This window comes from Perna viridis, chromosome 9 (genome assembly GCF_037379345.1).
Source record: "Perna viridis isolate PV_CMFRI_1.1 ecotype Kerala chromosome 9, ASM3737934v1, whole genome shotgun sequence".
Lineage (NCBI taxonomy): Eukaryota > Metazoa > Mollusca > Bivalvia > Mytilida > Mytilidae > Perna > Perna viridis.
Window position 1 is genome coordinate 16,404,177 of NC_142453.1, and position 20,984 is coordinate 16,425,160.

The 20,984-nt window shown below is 30.7% G+C and overlaps 3 long non-coding RNA genes across 4 annotated transcripts; all 3 read left to right on the forward strand.

Annotated features, from left to right (window-relative positions):
• Positions 1-3,427: 3,427 nt before the first annotated feature.
• Positions 3,428-5,919, forward strand: LOC148606969 (uncharacterized). The gene is made up of 3 exons (XR_015915457.1): positions 3,428-3,853; positions 4,130-4,225; positions 4,999-5,919. It is a non-coding gene; the product is annotated as an uncharacterized LOC148606969 (long non-coding RNA).
• A 2,492-nt stretch (positions 5,920-8,411) lies between these two features.
• Positions 8,412-10,646, forward strand: LOC148606970 (uncharacterized). Its single transcript, XR_015915458.1, has 3 exons — positions 8,412-9,147; positions 9,690-9,841; positions 10,120-10,646. It is a non-coding gene; the product is annotated as an uncharacterized LOC148606970 (long non-coding RNA).
• Positions 10,647-14,646: 4,000 nt separating this feature from the next.
• On the forward strand, positions 14,647-20,201 carry LOC148606971 (uncharacterized). 2 transcript variants are annotated; one of them, XR_015915459.1, is made up of 6 exons: positions 14,647-14,925; positions 16,198-16,291; positions 16,748-16,802; positions 17,210-17,418; positions 18,617-18,898; positions 19,785-20,201. It is a non-coding gene; the product is annotated as an uncharacterized LOC148606971 (long non-coding RNA). The 2 variants fall into 2 exon arrangements; XR_015915460.1 differs by lacking the exon at positions 16,748-16,802.
• The last annotated feature ends 783 nt before the right edge of the window (positions 20,202-20,984 follow it).

The following is a 20,984-nucleotide window of genomic DNA, read 5'->3' on the forward strand; positions in this document are numbered from 1 at the left end:
TTTGAGCTAGTAATTCAACGTTTAAGGTTCATAATGCTTTCATTCTGGTTTCTGTACAATGATATAAGAAAAACGAGTTATGCTCTATCAGTGTGTATCAATTCTACATTTACGATCAATGCATTTGGAATGCCTTTGAGTGACTGTTCCATACAAATATTTGTATTCCGTACAAAAGTACAACTCTACCTAAATACCAGGCAGATTTTTTACACTATAACCAGTCAAAATATGTTTCAAGGTAAGAGCAGATCCAAGGACATGAACATAGGGAAAGTTGTTTTTAAGGAGGTAGACCTAGGGTAAGGGACATAAATCAGTGATATGTTTGTATCACATCCATATTTCACCAAAGCTTTTCAAGCTTTCATTTGAAACAGAATGAAATCAGTCCAAGTTACTTTGATGCTTACAGAACGATTGATAAAAAATGCTGAATACAAACGTTCCAATGATTTGTGAGAGTTGTGTACGTTACCCTAGGTCCATCTCCTTAAGACCTAACATATGTATTCATGCAGTTTCATTGATTATCATTAGATATGAGGAATCACCCATGCATGGTTTTAAGGAAACTCCATATTTAAAAAGATTTCATAACATTAATTTAATAGCAAAAAAAAAATTTAACCACAAGCTGCTTGATTTGCATTTCCTTGTTTTATACAAATGTACATTCTACAGAGGTAAGTAATACAATGAAGACTTACAGTTGTGTGAATCAAATTGTGTAAAAATGTATTGATTGATGTATCATAGACAAATTATGCAATCCTTACTAATGACAGTGGTAATATGGTTTATTTCATCAGGAATTCGAATATTATGTAATTCTTCCTTAAAAACATGTGCTATCATTATGGTCAATAAAAACTATATATTTCCTGGTTGTAATTATTCAAGGATTTCACTTTTTTATTCTTCGATGTTTCTATTTCTATTTCTTTATATTAGCAAAGTTTTACCTTTGTATTATCACACTATAATGCACCTCTTATTTTTGTAATGAAGTTAGATTTCAAATTAATATATGGTTATCTTTGAATAGAAAGGCATAGCGTAAACATGCTGAAGCTATTCAATGTTTTATTTAGCGGTTAACGGATAAACAAAAATGTTAAAATACATAATCCATAGAGTTGTTGGGTATCAAATCTCACGGAAACTTCCTCCTTTCCAAATTAATTTTTACATTTTGTGAATTTCATATCTGAAATGATGTATTTAAATAGTGATATTAAACAAAGAAATTTATCCTTTGAAGGTTATTAATAACTTTCAAAAATCCTTAAATCTAATTAAATGACATTTGGGAAATTTGTTATAGATGCGGAACAATTTTGTATCAATTATTGCATGCTTTGTCATACAAAGTTTATGTTATTGTTGTTGCTGTTATTTTGTGTTTTTTCTGTATCAATCTGACACTACTATATCACCCCAAGGGCCGAGGGTTGATAAAGCTTGTGATACAGATTTTAACATGTCATGTTAATCATATCATATATTTTAAACATACTTCACGTATGGTCTGTGAAGTGATACGATATAAGGTATGCGATATAGGTCTGGAGGTGTGTTATAGGGTTTGCGATATAGGTGTATGTAGATGTGTGATACAGGGTATGCGATGTAGGTGTATGTGGAGTTGTGATTTAGGGTATGCGATATAGGTCTGGAGGTGTGATATAGAGTATGCAAGATAGGGTAGATGATATAGGGTTTAAATATACATTTATACTGCATATACAAGAGTTACATTTTAATCAAAATATATGATATAAAAGAATATCTTATTATCTTAAGAGACAAACTTAAGATCGCATATTTTATATTCATACTAGTTTGATTAGATAAACTATTAGAACATGAACTTTATGAATAGCTTTCTAACATTACGTTGAAGGGCAGAAACTCCGTAATAACAGTTCAAATTAACACATATATCATATTATATATTTTGTTTAAATTTTACCGTTTTTATAACACGAAACCCTTCGTTAAATATTTGACGAAATATATATAGTGAGTATTTCCTTATAATAGGCTTTCAAACAAATTAAAACGGCTCATGATCGTATGCATTACTTCAAGAAAAAAATAATAAATTTATCACGTAAATCTATTCAATATCAAACTATCAGTAGTTCATCTATTCGTAATCATAGTAATGTGAGGATTTGTGTTAGTTCTATGATTTTTATGGTTATTCTTACAGAACACAATGATTCCAACGTAGCCGCCGGTGGTTTTCGGCAAATATCCCTGCAAACGTCAGCTAAACCTAAAACTCTTCATCCTAATTTGTTAAAATGGTCCAGTCATTTCATATCAATTTTGGTCCCGAACAATGTGTGTTAAAAAGACATTTTTACAGTTTAAGCATTCATGAAATAAAATATGATATAATGCTTAAACTTCCATCAAAGAAATGGTATTTTCCAAACTATATATGTAAATTTCGTATTATTTTTTATTCGATTATTTATTTATCGTTTTAGTTTTACAAAAACATAGACAGCATATAAATGGTTTTCGAGATAGGTATTGTATTTTGTTTAAGTAAATGTATTATCAATTGAGTTTTTTTCGGGGGTAAGCATGGATGAAAAACATCTAATTCAAAAATGTATATTCAACATCAGTAACTATTAAGTGTAAGTATTTGTAAGAATCAGGCATAATGGGAACAATCAGAAACATGCATGTCAAAACCCCACCGAACTTGCAATGTAATATCACTCAAGGATACTTTCTCTATTTGCAAAGACCATTATTTGATCTCTGTATCACTGCGCAGAAGGTTTTCAATACAACCTAGAAAAATTAGGTTTTTGGCAGAGTAATATGCCCTTGAAATGTTCATTTTCTGTGCATTTAAATGAAATTTTAACTCAATGGTATGGCAAATCTTGTCTGTTTTCTTTTATTATGATGGAGTGAATTATCAAATTAAACTATCAAAATGGTGTTTTTTTTTCATACCATGTTTCACCTACTGTCAGATTCTTACAGGACTGAAACGTAAGTATTAAATGCATATTAGTTCCGAAAATACCGGTACTATTTTAAGCCGTAAAGCCAGTAGATAGAGTTATTAAAAATTTTAAAATTTTTACAGGTAAAAATGTATATTATTATGTTTTAGACCAGTAAAAATGTAGTGAAAAATTTAGATAAATCTGAACATTTTATGTAATCGGTTTAAGTTTTATGATTTAACATTTTGGATCTGCTTTATGATTGTATTTATTGCAATAATGCACTATTATTCAACTGCGTTGAAAGTACTTCCTATTATCATTAATGGTTATTCTTCTAATGACTATAAACTGTTTAGGACGAACCCTGCACAATCCGAAACTCAATTTAAACTAAACATTTATATGAGTCTACTTTTTAAAAGATCACTGGTTGGACGCAGAATGTATCATGTTTATCTACAAGTGACTTGAAAGAGTATTCAGGGAAACCAAGGTTCTAGCGGAAAATTAAAAATATGTAATCCAGGGATAAAGACCAGATATGGAAAACAGACAAACACAAAGAAAAATTATGACACGTTAAACAAATCACTTTTCACATTGCAGTTGGATACATCGGAACGACCCACGAGTTCATGATGATGACCATAAAACTTTTGTAGTGATGACTTCAATCTTGTAACAGCACAACCCATGTAAATCGTGGTGCAATATTGCCAAGGACAGTCTTAATGAAAGAATTGTTTTTTCTTTGAAGGAAATGTATTTCCCCTAGGTTAATCTAAGTTAACTGTGAAGAAAGCTGGCAATTGAACGATGGTTCTTGTTATATAAGCATAAATAAACAGCATCAATGGAGCATGGGTCGAGTATGTTTTACATTTTATCTTAAAAATGTATCTGCTTCAACGAAAATATCACATGAATTAAAATGTAGCATGAAGAAGTAAGCAAATATAATTTTAGTAGACGGAATCAGATGGTGCTGAAAAGTCACAACATAAAATTGGAATCTTATTCACTTTTATTTTGTATGGTTTTTATGGAATGTAAACACTGAGTTAACGACGTACAACATCGACAATTTCTGAATATTGTACAACATTAAATGTATGTTGAACAAAAAATTATTTCAATATTTTTAGGATCATTGCCAAAAACTGAACGGAAAGCTTGCTGAGCCGATTACAGACCGCGCCGTTAGATTTGTGGAAAAAAACTTGCTCGTGAAATTCATAAAAGTAAGTCTACGTGAACAAGACAAAAAGGATTTATATACTCAGTTGCATATTGAACTAAATCATATTATTTGCAATTTTTCATTTTTGACATATTATTATATGCATCGAAATATTGAGAATTCGCCTGCCCGTCGGCACATAATTGATGTCGGGATACGACGTCTCTCTATACGCCATTGTTTTTTTTCTCATGAAATATGTATCAGTAAATAATTTAGGTTATCCAATTTGATCCCTAATCTCTCTTACAATTGTTTTTATTTGAAGCAGATTTTTGTGAAAGGGCACCAAGCATGTACTACGCCCATTGGGAGTAATCAAGGGAACCAAGATTCTAAGGAGATCAAAAGAATGTAATCCAGATCCAGGGACAAAGACAAGACATGGAAAACAGACAACTACAACAAAGAACATAAATAAACTAAAATAATGCATACAAAGTAACGAAAGTAAATGAGCAAATTGGACTCCCCTTAAAACTGGAAACATGTACCAGGTTCACCGGTAGGGTATGCGTCCTCTACTTTTCTAAAAAGCAAAACAAAATACGCTTTCATGATAATTTCTGGTCAGGCTAAGCTAATATTTTTATGAGATAAATGCAACACTTTTCAGAAATTTAGGTAATCACTTAAGGAAGTGAAATGTTATGATCATCAAGCGAAAGTACTTATTGATCCTGTTCATAAAAAAAAACAATTAGAAAACAAATTAGAGTGTCTATAGTGTCAACAAATTTATATTTCACTTACTTTACGAAATTTTCATTGTAGGCGTTTGGCTTGAAGGAACAGATTCGGCGAATGTCTTTGCATGGTCGTCTACTGGCAATAATATCACAATGTCATCAGATGTGTGGAAAAGGGGAGAACCGAATAACGATAAGCAGAATCATAATTGTTTGGAACTTAGAAAGGGTTTTGACTTTAAATGGAACGACTTGTTTTGCAACGAAAGTAATGCGTTTGTTTGTGAAAAACAAGCTTGTAAGTGACGTAACGTATCGTTTAAAGAAAGGTTCAAATATGTGTTATAAAATATATAAATCGACAAAATTATCAAATGGTAAGTAGAAAGGGGGTGGTTCGAAAACCCAAAACTTATGGCCTTAAAGTGACAGGAAATAAATAAGATGTAGAACCATAATGCATAAAACCAAATAAAATGTATTACACATGAACACCGGAGGTAAGATCAAAAAAAGGACATCACACAACGAAAACACTAGCCGAATACTCTCCAATAAAAAAAACTTGGAGTAACATCGGGTGCTCTGGAAGGATAAGTATGCCCCGCAACGCCAGCGGCATTCGTTATACGGTCAGTACAGTCTGGTAACAATTTATGCAGCTCCCAGACATGGGTCACGAAATGAGTCATTCCAACATAGTAACATGAAAAAATGATAGTAAATTATGCGGAAATACAGGAAATTATCAAAAATAAATAAAATAAAATTAAGATGACAAAAATATTACCATAAAATATACGACATTATCAGAAAAATACTTATGAATGCCGGATTTTGATCTTGAACTTGATATCACATTAATCGTGCAATACAAAATACCATCTTGGCTGAATATTTTCTTAAAAGATTGTAAATCACTATGTTATTTTGATGCAATCAAATAACAACATGATGTCTCCAAATAAGAGATAAATATAGTGTTATGAAAAATTGCAATATTCATTGTACATGAATTTGCGTATGAATATTTGTGTACCTCGAATGCAGGACTTTTTTTCACAACATAGTATAAAATTCTGTATAGCCAAAAACTCAAAGTAAAATGCCATACGAAAAAAAAACATCTATGGCATTGTAACAAGATCATAGTCATTATTATATTGAAGCGCGCTATGTTTAAAAAAATAAATCAATATAAGACATCCATTTCCGATAATAGACATAATACATCTTGTCTCTTTAGAAATGGGCATACAACCTACAATAAAATTTCGATAAACATGCAAATATCTGGGTAATTTCAACTCACTCTAACGATAGCGCTTTACTTAATCATTGTAAAAGAAAACCGTAGTGAATCATTTAAGAACGATTGAAAAGCCATACTCTTTTCAACCTTGTTGATAGTGTAAATGCATCCTGTAATAGCCAGCACAGCACAAGCTGTGGTGACGCTGCAACGAGAGATCTACGGCAATATATTTAGGTAATATGCGCGGGTATTTTAGCGGATTACAGAAGACCATATTTTCGTACGGAAATTATATGTCCCGGAGATAATGTATTATCCATAATTATTTTCAAAACTAATACGTTTTCTTAAACGTCTAAAAATCTAACTTAAATAGCAAAAGAGGATTGTACGTACATACAATGTTTACATAATGAGAACGCCACATTGCAATTATTATCGTTCCTTTTACTTACGCCCCAAACTCAGTTCTGAAGACAAGCAATTCAAAATTTCAAAAGTTACTGTGAATGGACTAATGCATGTTTTTTTTTTTTTTTTTCAAAACACAGATAGAGATATATTTCAATAACTGTGTTAATGACAATGATATATTTGGAATAAATATGAAAAGTCAATAAGCGTTCATTGCGAGTTAAGCACTGCTCATGCATGACATATGTAATTTTCAATGAAGCCTGTTACCTGTCAAAAGAAATACTGTGCCCGCTTATAGGCAATGCCAACTTCATATTGATATATGCGATAACCAATAAAAGTGATGAATGAAGTTTGAAAATGAAGACAAGCATTGATTGGTTGGATAGTTACAGAACTCATTTTCAAGTAATGGTAAAAGTAAAATGCTTTCTTGCAGGATTTTAAAAAAAATGTAATTAATTGCAGCACAAACGAGTATAAAACTTAGCAATTTTAAAGTGCATATTAACTTTTGATTTGACCATCAACAATGAGTATTTTCATCATTCTATCATCCCTGTTGCTTGAAATGATATATGTACACCGAAGTTTTTTTGTGACACTTTCCTTAATTTTTTATTTGTGTCATCATTCACTCTGGCCGAATTCAGAATTCAATATTTTTATGTTGCTACAAGATTGAAGTCATCATTACAAAAGTTTTATATCGACAACATGAACTCTTGGATCGCTACGGTGCGTTATTTTGCGCCATGAAAACTGATTTGTTCAACGTGTCATAGTTTTCCTTTACCCTTTCGTCTACCCCGGACTTGACGTTTCCTGAGCAACTCGTCGGGTATTTCTAGAAAGACAAAAGACGCTTACTCTACTAGTGCACTTGGTCCATGTTACCAGTTTTTAGTGGAGTCCGAGTTGCTCATTTGCATTGTTACTTTATATGTATAATTTTAGTTACTTTATACTGTGAGATGTGTATGTCTGTTTTCCATGTCTGGTCTTGATCGCTAGATTACATTCTTTTGATTACTGCTATATTCTTGGTTCCCTTGAATACTCTCTCTAAACAAAATGCGTTCCTTGCAAGTTAACAAATGAAACGAATGACAATAGTGTTTCCTGTCATCTTTATTACAGCACAATCGATTATGTGACAAGAATAGATTAGATCAAGCAAAAAATGTTGGACTTATTATAAATTTATAAGAAGTTATGATTCTTTCGAAGCGTTTTAACGTTTCATCAGTCTCGTATTTATATAGCAAACAGTGTAGAAACGATCGATTGTATCCTCCTTTAAGTAGCACTCCACATAAGAATCGTGCAAAATGTGATTCATGGTTGGAAAGTCTACATATTTTTTTTATTTTTGATATTTTGTTTAAAATGTCAAAGTGAACTGAAATCAACGTGTGCTTTTTCATATAAATCATATTCATGGGAGTTACAAATTGTATAAAATGCACTTTAGATTTCAAAGTAAATATAAATGCCAACAAATACAATATAATCTATTTGATTTTCAATATTGATTATTTCCTAAGATCAGACAGATATGAGTGAATAGTTACACATCTCACAATATACAACCATAAAACAACTCAGTAACAAAAATAAAAATATGTGGCCTATTTTGGAGTGTATCATATTTTTCAGATTTTGCATGATTCTTACAAAGACTACTTCTTAAATAATTATATCTTTATACTATATATGTTTAATATATATATATAGTTTAACTTTACATGATCAATTCTGTAAACATTAAAAAAACCTATGAATTTCTATTTTTGTCTGTTTGATTTAATTAATTCTCTCCAAGATAAAGGAGAAGGATAACATCACACTATATATGATAAAATCAGTGCAATGTTGTTTATCTTTCTGGACATTTTCTCAATTTAGTTAATGTTCTTTAAATATGACCAAAAAAAAACTGTTAAAGTAGACATTGTCGTGTAAAATAATTTATCAAGAAATATGTGCAAAATTTATCCTCTTCGTTGATTTTTGGGGATGTTAAGGCATCTAGTTGCGAAATATTTTACCCAATACAATGCAATACTTCGCTGAAACAACATCCAGCAAAAGCTGCCACGTTTACATTATACAGATTTAAATTGACTGTAATTACTTTAGAACTAGTGTCTTTTAAATAAAAAGTTAATGCATTAATCAGATTTATATTGGCATTCCCTGTGCAACTTTTGGCATTTATTTTACCACATTATTGTGATGATTATATTGGTTAATATTCTTTGCTATACATAATTATAGATCAAACAAATGCAACGGGTGTGGAAGTTAAAAGTGGAAGTAACATAACTCTTTCCTGTCCTACGGAAAATGCTTTGACAGTTGACATACTTTATGTCTATTGGAAAAGAGTAACACGTGAAAATGAGACGGAATTTCCTGGTTATATCTCGGAAGGCAGTCTGACCCATCCAGGTCTACGAATCGAGTATATACATAAATCGGATGCTGGCACTTATGTTTGTCATTCAAATGCGACCACTGGACTACGAACGTATGAATATGAAATAACAGTAAATGAAGGTATGGTTTTTTTCAAAGAAAAATGACCAACTTATTACCATGTGGTGCAAATAAAACTTATAAACGTATATGTTGCGTTCGCTCTAAAAAACTGAAAATGTCTTTTTGCTACATATACTGATATACGTTATGGCCGCTACAATCAATATTTCCGTTTAATCATGCAAGCCTTATTTTCAACTGACATGTATTTTGATTTGGGTAAAAAGGACTTTATAGAATTATTGATTCAACCTGGTTTGAAAATTTTGACTGACCATTTATTAATGTCAGTGGTGTTTCCAGGGAATCAGGTAGATGACCCCCCCCCAAACACACACACACACACCTTTCGTTAGAGAAATTGTGTCTACTTTGCTTAATTGAGCCAAACAGAGCACAATCTAGCCTGAAACCCATATTTTTAATTTATGGAAAAGTCATATTATTATATATAAATTTCTAGATCCGTCAATTACAGTCATTGGTTTTTTTTACGTGATACAATGTACATCTAATGGTAGTGTCTCATTTTGTTAATGTCTCATTTTTTTCTTTTTTAGTTGATTCTTCATGTAATTATCCTTGTATATGTAAGTGCGCTGAAACAGAAATGTCAACACCAACACTTCTATCACCTTCTAAGAATCTTATGTTCAACGAGTTAGTCAAGGAGTTACAGCCTGTACTTTCAAAACTCCAGAAAGAACTTAAGGTGAATAAAACAAAACTTTCGTTGCAAATCAGAAAGAGAACATCGGCTTACGACAACAGAAAATAGTCACAAACCATTGGTTTTCTGGGAATTGCTTTCATCTGTTTTGCCTTTGGGATGGTTATCTTGTTTGATGTGTTGTCATTTTAACATTTCCCTGGTATAATTCATATTTAATGCATTTATTTTGTTACGGTTTAACAGATTAACATAACATGATTTAATTGTTGTGCGTATGTGCTTGTGAAATTTTATGTAATGTATAAACTGTATTTCAGTTTCTTCCAAGTGTCAGTATCCATCAGAATGCAATGGCTGAAACATGGTATGAAATATTCCACAATTTTGAAATATTAATTTGACTATTTCCACTATCAAAATAGTGAAGAACAGACATGAATTTCAATGTCACTTTTGGTAAACTGAGATAGCTTCATTGAAATACCCTGAAAATGAACATTTCAAGGCAGTTTATATAAACATAAGGCAGGGATTAATTCATGCAAAAAACCACACAATATCAATTTCAATTTTCTTTGACCTTCAGGAAAAGTACTGACCACATAACTAGTATTAGTTTGTCATTTCACTGTTGAACTTTTGATAGAAAAAAACTACTTAAAATTTGTTGTCTTTGCAAGCGTTGTTCTTAATATTTTTGCTGATTTAAGTGGAAGATGAAAGCACCGTTTTCTCCAACATACAGATCTGAATTAGACTATATAAAGGACGTATACCTATAGAGTACAAGTTCCAAGAAATGATCTGAAGTACGAGTTACCATTATCAGTGTCTGAATTTCATATTGATTGGTGCATTAAAGACATTTAATTCATTGTTTATTTCTTTTGTTTTTTTATTCAAATAAAACGAAATATATGAAAAAGTATGTATTTATTTATTTTCGGATTTTCCTTCTTCATTATTAAAGGAGAAGACCATGTTATTGTGCAAGTCATAAATATCGAAACTAATCTGTAAAATATTCATGAAAATTTAATTGAAATAAATTAATTTCCTTTTCTTAATTAATAAATCGAGATTTATAATTAGGAAATTTGAATTTCCAGCGCCTATGGGCGCCACCATTTGCACCAGTATTTGTTAGGAAAATATTATGGCTACTTCCGGCAAATGTTCGTGTTGCTGGTAAAAAAAAACTTTTAGAACATTTCTCTTTTATCATTCGTGCAATCGTAAGCTTGACAAGTCATCGTGTTTTGGTCATTAGATAAACATGATCGTAGAAATATTTACGGAATATTCTTTGTTTACATATTATTGGCAGTACTTGTATCAGTACCAAACCGACGTCACAAGCCAATCGGAGGCTACCGGTAAAAATCAATAAAATCTGGCTATGATCTTCCTTCAGGTAGGAGAGTTCTGCAAGATGGCTATCCACTTATATTTCAAGGATTTCGAACTTTGCATAGCCTTGAGCATTTTATCAAAGCGCATTTAGCATTAAAGCTTATTTATTTTTGTTTACGTGGGTATGATTTATCATAAGAGACCAACTTAATGTAAAGGTGGTTTTTCCCTTAAATTATTTGACCGAAAATACAAACTTGCAGTCAGACTAATTTCAATTCACGAAAGATAACTCTTGAAAACAGGTATCAAATTATATATACTTAATATATAAGAAGATTAAGTATATTATTAGCCATAACTGTTCTCTACTTCGATGATGCTCACGTTTTTTCATTTTATTTCCAAGACTACTTTATACTTTATCTTAAGCATTTAATTCACGATACTGCTACCGTATAGCTATTATATGGATCATAGATATCAGTCCAATTGGCAACAGGGTACAAAAGACTCTTCTCAGAAAAAAAATGAACACATTTTTAATTAAAATGAAACTGGATAGTCTTCACATTATTTGGTCTGATCATATACGGACAACGTAAAAAATTGCAACATTTAAAAAGAAGACGCAAATATCTTTTTTTATGAATATTACTGTTTTAATCTAAAGATTTTATACATGTCATAAACTTGAAGGACATTTCACCCAAGGAAATCTATTTCATTTGATAAACATTTGAAACAAACTGTATTCAAAAAGGGGTACTTATAGATTAAAATGACATCAACTACGAAATTGAATTCAACACTGTAGACAAATGGGATATTTCCCTTACTAGAATGCATAATGGTATTTTCTATTATAGCTGAAAACAAAACATGAAGTTTGAGACGTTTTTTGTTAAAATTAACCCGTAAAGATAAAAACCCGCGTCATTTCTGATGCTATTAATTTCATGATATGGCATAACTTATATATAAAAAAAAATGGAAAAGAATGACAAGACATTGAGTTTCATCCAGGATTAGTATGTTGATAAAATGGCAAAGCCACATTTCAAAAGTCTTCTGTTGTCAAAAGAATTTATTTTTTTAACCTGATAGCATTTTTTCAGTGTTGTATATGGTCTGTGTGTTTGAATGCCATCTTACGTTAATGTTAAATGTGCAAATCAAATCACTGGTATAAATGTGCACAAAAATCTCATCTAAGCATCTGATTACTTTGATTGATTTAATTCTGTTCAAATGAATGCATGACAGGATTTTATGATAATGAATAGGATACAAACATATAACTGATTTCAAGAGGTATGACCTAGGTCTGTCTCTTAAAGAGGATAAATGTTTAAAAAATCAATATTAAAGTACAGTTCTCAGTATATTTATTTATCAAGGTCAGTGAAAACATCTATATGAACTTGACAAGTTGTTTTTTTTTTTAGCAAAAAATGGTTCGATGAATTTGTTGATAGCACAAGAGTCCTCGTGGGAACTCACCAGTAGTTAAACTTTTTATAGGGAGCTTGAGTTGAGTCTTGCTAAAAATAAAAAGAATATCAAGATACAAAAAAGCATATGATTATGAAAATTATGTGGTGACTATTTTCTAGATTTGAAATAACGGAAATTATGATACATGATACTTTTCTTATTGGCGGCTCCAGTGAGGGATGCTGCGAAGGACCAAACATTTTAAGCATGTATGAAAACATTTGGCAATACATTTTTCAAGCTATATAATATCTATATTGTAAGTCCTCTATGATTTGAATTGTTATTATATCTGCAATGGCGTACATAATGATTTGTTTTTACGAAGTATTCATATTGCAGACTTTAAATATACCCATTATAATAGTTACTTACATGTATCTTTTGTTACCTGCCAGTAAGCAAACCAGGCACTTAAATATAAAATGATATTTTTACCTGAAATGTGATCAACTAAACACTATTAATATATGTACGTTTGAAAGATAAAATTGAGTCATAAAACAATGCTTGAAAGCTATACCTTTTGCACTCTTCAAACTTTCTCTTGTTCATCAAAATGAGGCAACGGTTTCTCGATGTCAAATATCAAATATTTGTTAAACCTATGTAAATATCACATTTTTATTTTATCTAAGTATTTATGGTACAGCATCACCAACTACTTGTAGGCCTTTTCTCTACAACTTTCTAAATGTTTTAGATTTTTTTAGTTACCATCAGTGATCGTCACAATTAGTAAATGCTGTATAATTCACCAAATTATTGGTATGAAATGATTATATTACGACATCAAATTGTATTACCATGTGATCCTGAGAAAAAAAATGAATTTCGACCCTGAAACGATTATTTCTAGAAAATAGAAAATTGTTTACTACCTAACTAAACAATACTTTCAATTTAGTATGATGTAAATCTTGATTATTTATTAAAATAAAATAACTACTTTTCAGACATCAAACAATAGTCTGTAATTACGTCTGTCTTATACAATATCGTAAGGTAAGACTTCAAAAGCGTTATTTTGAAAGATGTCAAATATGGTATGCAACCTCAACCTCAGTGCTTTGCTTGAAATTACGTCTGAGACATCTCGGTAAGACACTTGGAGATCGGTTGGATAATCTGTATTTTGTAAGCCTCTTATATTTCTGGTTATCGATATTACTCTTATCTTAGATGTGAAAAAATTAAAAAGCAAGTACGACATAACAAATAAACAATATTTAAAGTGCCATTGAATAATTTCATTGGTCTAAATTAGTCCTAATGTAATGCATAACTAACTTGATTAAAATAAAGGTAAAAAAATGATTTTAAAAAATCGACTTTGACGTTTTTATTTCTGATGCAATGACATTGTCATAACAGATATAACTTGTATTTACTGAGTTTGTGGTGGCAAATTCATTTTGAATCTAATTATGTTCATCCTTTACTTGTTTACTGCTTAATTCTACAAAAAGCAGGGGGTCTTTTGATATAATGCGTTTATTTTGATATCTGACAAATGATTTGTACCTATAACTATTGAAAACGTCAAAATTTAATTAACCGTGCATCTATCTTTTAGTTGGCATTTTCTTGATAAATATATAGTTGGCATTTTCTTAATAATATATGAAATATGTATATTTAGATTCAAAGAATGATAAAAGAAAAAGAAATAGTGAAACGCAACAAATGCAATAATACGAAGAAGGAAACATACGCTAACATTTTTTTAAACTCAGAAAAAATATAACTGCTTTTGCCATTGTAGTTTTCTATGATTAGAAAAGAATGTATCTGAACTTGAGGTGTTGATCGTTTTTTTAATTAAAGAAAAGAAATATAGGTTAAGTATATAAGTTTCTCTCTTTGTTTTTGTTTTGTTTTGTTTCGTTTTTTTTTTTTTTTTTTGTTTAGTTTTTTGTTTAGTTTTTTTTTATTCTTCACAGTAATCCTCAATTCTTAAAACCAAAACGTGTTATTTTTTTATGTTTGTTGGTTTTTTATGTGTTTGATTGTTTTTTTATGTGTTTGTTTGTTTATTTGCTTTATATTTGTTTGTTTTTGTTTTTTTTATTGTTGTGTTTCTGGTCATGTTTGATCTGTTAAGGACACTTGCTTTCGCTCAAAACTTGACACTACACATACATAACTGCTTTGAACGGTTTTTACAGGTCGTCAACAACTGACGCGATTGGTTTTTGTAGATAGCAAGTAATCAGCTAACGAATTAATAGACGGACCCATCTTCATTCAATATTTGACAGAACTTATAGAATGTAAATATGCAATTATCTATCCGTGCTTGTGAAACAATAAATGCGTAAATGTCTAACTACGACCAAAAACGAAAATACAAATGTCATAAAAAAGTATTTTACGTTTTTTTTCATTAACTGAGCCATTGCTTATTTACGTTGTAGAGACTTCGTAGAGACTTTGTTGTTTCTATACTTGCTGGTGTATTTAGTTCGTCTCACCAATATGGTAAAAACTCGTATTTCTGATCTACGGGATATTTGTCAATAAAGCTCACGGTACAAATGTTATGTCGTTAAACTGTCTTTGATATTGCCTTTGATGTTTTACAAATACGGAAACATTTTACTCATCTTTGTAATGTTTTTTTTTTATTTTTTCTTTGTGCTAAGAGTTTTTCAAAAATAATTTGGTTATATTCGATTACATTTGATTTAATTCTATAACTTAATATGATCTATAACTATAACTTAATATGATCTATATCTCTATAACTGTGCCTAAAATATTTTGATTTACATGTTCTATAGCCTTTTTTGATCAACTGCTTTTTAAAGAAAGTTTTAGATAGCATTTGTTTGCTTTTACAAATAAGTTAACTGAACTAATCTATGTAGCTCTAAGATGATAACTAAAGCTTTCTTGGCTTTTACGTACATTAATGAATAAAACACTACCATTACTACCTACATTTGCACACCATGAAAACTGAAAAATGATACGAAGTCAGTTACAAATATAATATTTCAAATATTGTCCATACTAATTCAAGGTATTACTTAGTATTTGTGGATAGATATTGTATTAGTAATACATTTTAAACATCATTCAAATAGTGTGTTCTAGTATTTTTGCATTTAGAGAAAATTTTATTTGTTATGTTCTTTTTTAAAAAGCTAAAATGTTATTTCATAGTTACATGTATTCAGTGTTACTTACAATGTACTCACTAAAGTAAGCTCTGGATAACTAATTAAAAACATTCCCGGCAACATGAAGGATACCATGTTTTCGAAATCAAACTGAAGAGTATGGAGAGTATAATGACACAAAACCACATTAATTACCAACATCCCATGCGATGTTTCAGTGAAGTTTATTTTATTCACCTGTTTTTCAACTGTAGTTGTTACCTTCATGGTTTTCACATTTCATTTCCATACGAAACACAGTTTAAAACATTGAATATTTGTTGTTTTTTCTTGTACATTGCTATCCGATGGTTGTCTTGTCTTATCCATTTACTGTCGATCCATCATTTACTGTCAATCCATTCATGTATATCATTTCAGACTTTGTGTGGTACTTTAAAAGCAAAACTGGCTGAACCTAACACGAGAGACGCTATTGAGTTCATGAAAACACCTGTACGGAATGAGACCACAGGTAAGATCCTTAACTGCACCATGACTTTCAATAATGATGCAATTTAATATTTCTGAATTTATAGAACCATTTTATCAGACTGTTTACATTTGAGAGCTGGTTATCATACAAAAATATCTCATCAACTATGAACTGAAGAAATTTTACTTATCAAATACTTATTACTGATAATATTGTGTTGATGACAATTTTGATGAAAATATAGTTTTTTTTAGCCTGTCCAAAACTTCTGGCCTCTGTATGTCTTGTTTCGTTTTCATCTTTGCTTTATTTTTGTGTAACTTGAGTATATAGGGACAACTGTTTCGCACTATCTGTGCATAATGATATTTTGGGGGCACCTGCAGACTTGGGCTGACTTTTTATCCAGGTGGGGTTGTTGTCTCTATGACTTTTCACCATACATATTCTTTTTTTAGTTATGTCAATTTTCTATTTTATCTTTATACATTCCAGTAATGGTTAAACACAAGTGAAAGAAGATTTTTGCTGTAATGTCTTTTTAATTGAGGTGTGTAAGCAAAATCATTTGGAATGATAGATAAATACTAGGGCTATGCAGGTCAATCTTGAAAAGAACTGACTGAGAATTGAATGTTCCTTTTTTAAAGTTTCAAGCACATATCTCAATGAAATGCACTTTCGTTTCATGCAAAAATGTGCGACCGGTCAACACTTTAACACGCCAATGAAACATAAAAATAATGAAAGAAAAAAGTTATACTTGTAATTACATTTGATATGTTCCTCACATTTTACTTTAATTTTATTTTTAGAAATACTCGGCAAATATGCAATGAAAGTAGATCGAATATTGTTACCATGGCCTATATACATGTAAATTGCTGAAGTGTGCTCCATATGCAAGGTATTACACATTTAATGTTTGCAAAAAATTAACTTAATAATTTTGTTTAGACCTGTGGCTTGGAGGAACGGATCTAAATAAAGAAGGTGTGTTTATGTGGTCATCCGTGAATAAAAATGTGTTGTTTTCTGATTGGTGTAGCTATCAACCCGATAATTCATACAATGAAGACTGTATTCAAATCTGGAAACGCGATGCTAAATGGAACGATGGTAAATGTGAAAAGACTATATGAATTTTGTGTGTGAAAAACAAGCACGTAAGTTAAATATGTTTTAAATTAAAACGTTTATATTTGAACAGTCAAATTGAAAAACCGTATATTTACAATAAATATGGCAAGTCAACGGTTTGATATAATTTTTTGTTAGGGCGTCCGAAAAGTTACATTGTTGTGAAGTTTAAAATGTCATTTTTCTTTTAAAATATTGTTGCAGTTTATAGACAATGTAAGTGCACTGACTTGACAAAAACAATAACAGACCATTGCATTTTCTGTGATTTTCATTCACTTTTTTGTCAAGTCAGCGCACCTGTTACTTTGTATTGTCCTAATATCCTAATATTATGATGGTTTCAGATGAATAGTGTTTTGCAAAGATGCATGTTCCCTTTTTTCTAGTATTGAATGAATTGTTCAAAGAGTGGCAAAATTTCTGAGCGTAAAATAAGAATGATATTTTACCTTGCCAAAATACATGGTTTGTTCACTTTTCTTAGAATGATAGTAAAGAATATACAAAAAAAAAACATTACAATTGTCCCTTCATGTGACATGACATGATTATTATCTGAAAACACGGATTGCTCAGTGAAAGAATGACATGTCCATTCATGTAGTAAGAATACCTGTATATAATTTAAATCCAATGAAACTATTACATCGGAACCTAAATTATGATATAACCTACCTTTCTTTATCCTAAAAGACCTTAGATATAAATATACAAGAACAGTCGACAATTAGACAAACACCCAGAATAAGGTCGCCCTCGAAAATAACAGCTGGAAATTTCAATCAGTGGAAATAAGACAAGCAAAGAAAGTATTTGACCGTAAATGAGAGAAAGCATATTTAGTTTTAATTCTAACATGGAGAACAGTAACTATATTGCAAATTGAAACATAGTCATCAATGCACTTTCTATTTCTACGTAATGGTTTTATATAAGTTTTATAACTTTCCCGGGTCTTTTTAATTTGCAAGGAACACAACTGGTTTATTTCTTAAGTCACAAAGACAGTTTTATTGTTATTGTAAGCAATGTATTTTTTGTGGTGTTATAGATTAAGTAAATGTCAAGACAAACCTAGCTTATTTATATAGAAACAAAGTTTCAAGGGTTTAAGGTGAGGTTTACACTTGAAGTATGCCTATATAGCGGATCTTTAACAAAATCGAGAATACATTCTGCTAATCAACTAAATCTTATTTCCAATTTGTATTCCTCTTCCAGATCAAACGACGATTTATAAGGTACATGTTGAAAGAGGAGATAATTTTACACTTCTATGTCCCATGAACACCTTGCGGGTTGATGTTACTGAAAGTGCTTGGGAGTACCCATCACATAATCACACCGGGCACCAAAATATGGGTCATATCACGGCAGGCAATTAAATTCACCCAAGTCTGGAAATCAGTTCTATATGGACAAAGAATGCTGGTACTTACGTTTGCAACTCAAATGCCACCACAGGTCTACGAATGTACAAAGATAACGTCTATGTCACTGAAGGTAAAATGTTATATTCTTAATATCGTTTGAACTACGATAATGCTATTTAAGGAGAAATAATTAGGGTAAGAGACATAACTCTTACAAATCATTCGAATATTTGTATTCAGCATTTTACATCAATCTTATGTAAAGCTTAGCATCAAAGTAACTTGATAGGCTTCTGATACAAACGTATCCCTTATTTTAAGAGTTATTCCCCTTTCCCTAGGTCTATCCCTTTAAAAGAAAATTGAGATACTGTATTTACATCATTTACGATTACAAAATCAGCTTTCAGGCGTTTAATGCGCATTTTAACATTGCTTTTAATTTTGGTCAGTATCAAAAATATTTACGATCCCTTGGGTCCTGTGTCATCCTTTTTAACGGTTTCCGATTTTTAAAGTTATCGATACTATCTCGTTGAGAGAAATGCAGTGACAACTCCTGTCTAAACTAACCTTTTCCTGTTTAAGTTTTATCCTTTGGTTAAAATATTTTGGTTTCTGTTCTTTTGTTGGTGCCATTGACCCTTTTTAGCAAACTATTTTCATGTCTAAATAATATATATTAATTGAGAGTCATGTAGTCATTACGTGTTATTATGAAGAGAAAAGACAGCATTATATAATTATGTAATCCAATATATGTATAAGTCAATTATTTTGTAACTAACCAGTGAGAGTTTTATGTTCGATTATCAGGGATTTTTCTAATATTTTCCGTTCATGCAAATGATATGGTTCATAGAAATGAAACGAAATCGGCTATCCGTTAAGTAAAGCTGTTGGTTATATTAGCCACCGAAGAGATTTATTGATTTTATGTTATTATGTAGATCATTTGATCAACTTTTTTTTATTGTTATATTCTATTTTCTTTTTGCCTTTAATTCGACTCGTAGTAACTGTGCAAGCAGGTGCGAGAAAGAACAAAAAAACAAAAAACAACAATTCAATTGAAGTACGAAAACCTAACGTACAGGGAGTTAGTTAAAGAATTACAACATATACTGCTCAAGTTAAAGGACGAACCTAATGTAACAAAAACACAATTATCCTCGCAGATCAGGAGAAGGACATCAGCTCCAGATAGCCGGAAGTCATCAAAAACAGTTGGTTATTTCGAAATTGCTTTCATCTACCTAGTAATCGGACTAATCGTACTGTTTGATATAGTATCTTTCTTGTGGTTCATTTTTGAACTGCAGATAAAACATATTTAAGATGACATTGATGTAAACAAATAAATACTTGTACCTTAGATAAATCTTTAAGGAAGAAAACCATTTAAAAAACTAGAGAACTGTTTTCCTGTTTGGTTAGAGAGATTGTTTTGAATAAAAATAAAGTTGTTAATTCATTTAAAAAAAGACATCGCAAAAAGAGAACAAATGAAGAAACACAACGTACATCATACACTTTCCGTCCTTTTTGTCGTACTATGATTGCAATTTTTTAGAACGGAAACTACAAAACAAATATATAAACTTACAAAATAATGTTAAGTCAAAATACAGTATAGTATGGTAGTACGAAATTAAGACTCAGTACCATCAGGGCCATTAGGAAATTATGCCTGCAATTGAATAGTCATGAATAGAATTATCATTTAATGCCAAGAATAGAAATGGAATAAGGGGGAAACTGTTAAAGAAAAAAGACAAATCGCCAAACAAGCAGTTGACCTTGCACGATCCAACGATATGGTATAAAGTCTTTTTCACAATTATTGCAGTGTTATTTAATTTGCAGAGAAAACTTTTACTGACATTTTGTTTTTAAACCATTACGTGTACTAGAGAAAACCGAACAACGGACATAACATTACTCGTACTTACTTGACATTACCATTGTTTTCATACGTCAAAAAGTAATTTAAATTAATTTGATTTATCTGGCTTTACCCAGAAATAAAATTGTCATTCTAGCATGCCAGTTTGGTTAAAACTATTTCCCTTTTCTAAGCTTGTATACTTGTGTTAAATGACTAGTTATTTGTATATACTGTTTAAAACTTTGAAAAAATGTTGATTTATAGAATTAAATAAAAGTAAAGATTGTGATTTTAAATTTACCATGAAAAATGCAGTCTATTTGTCAAA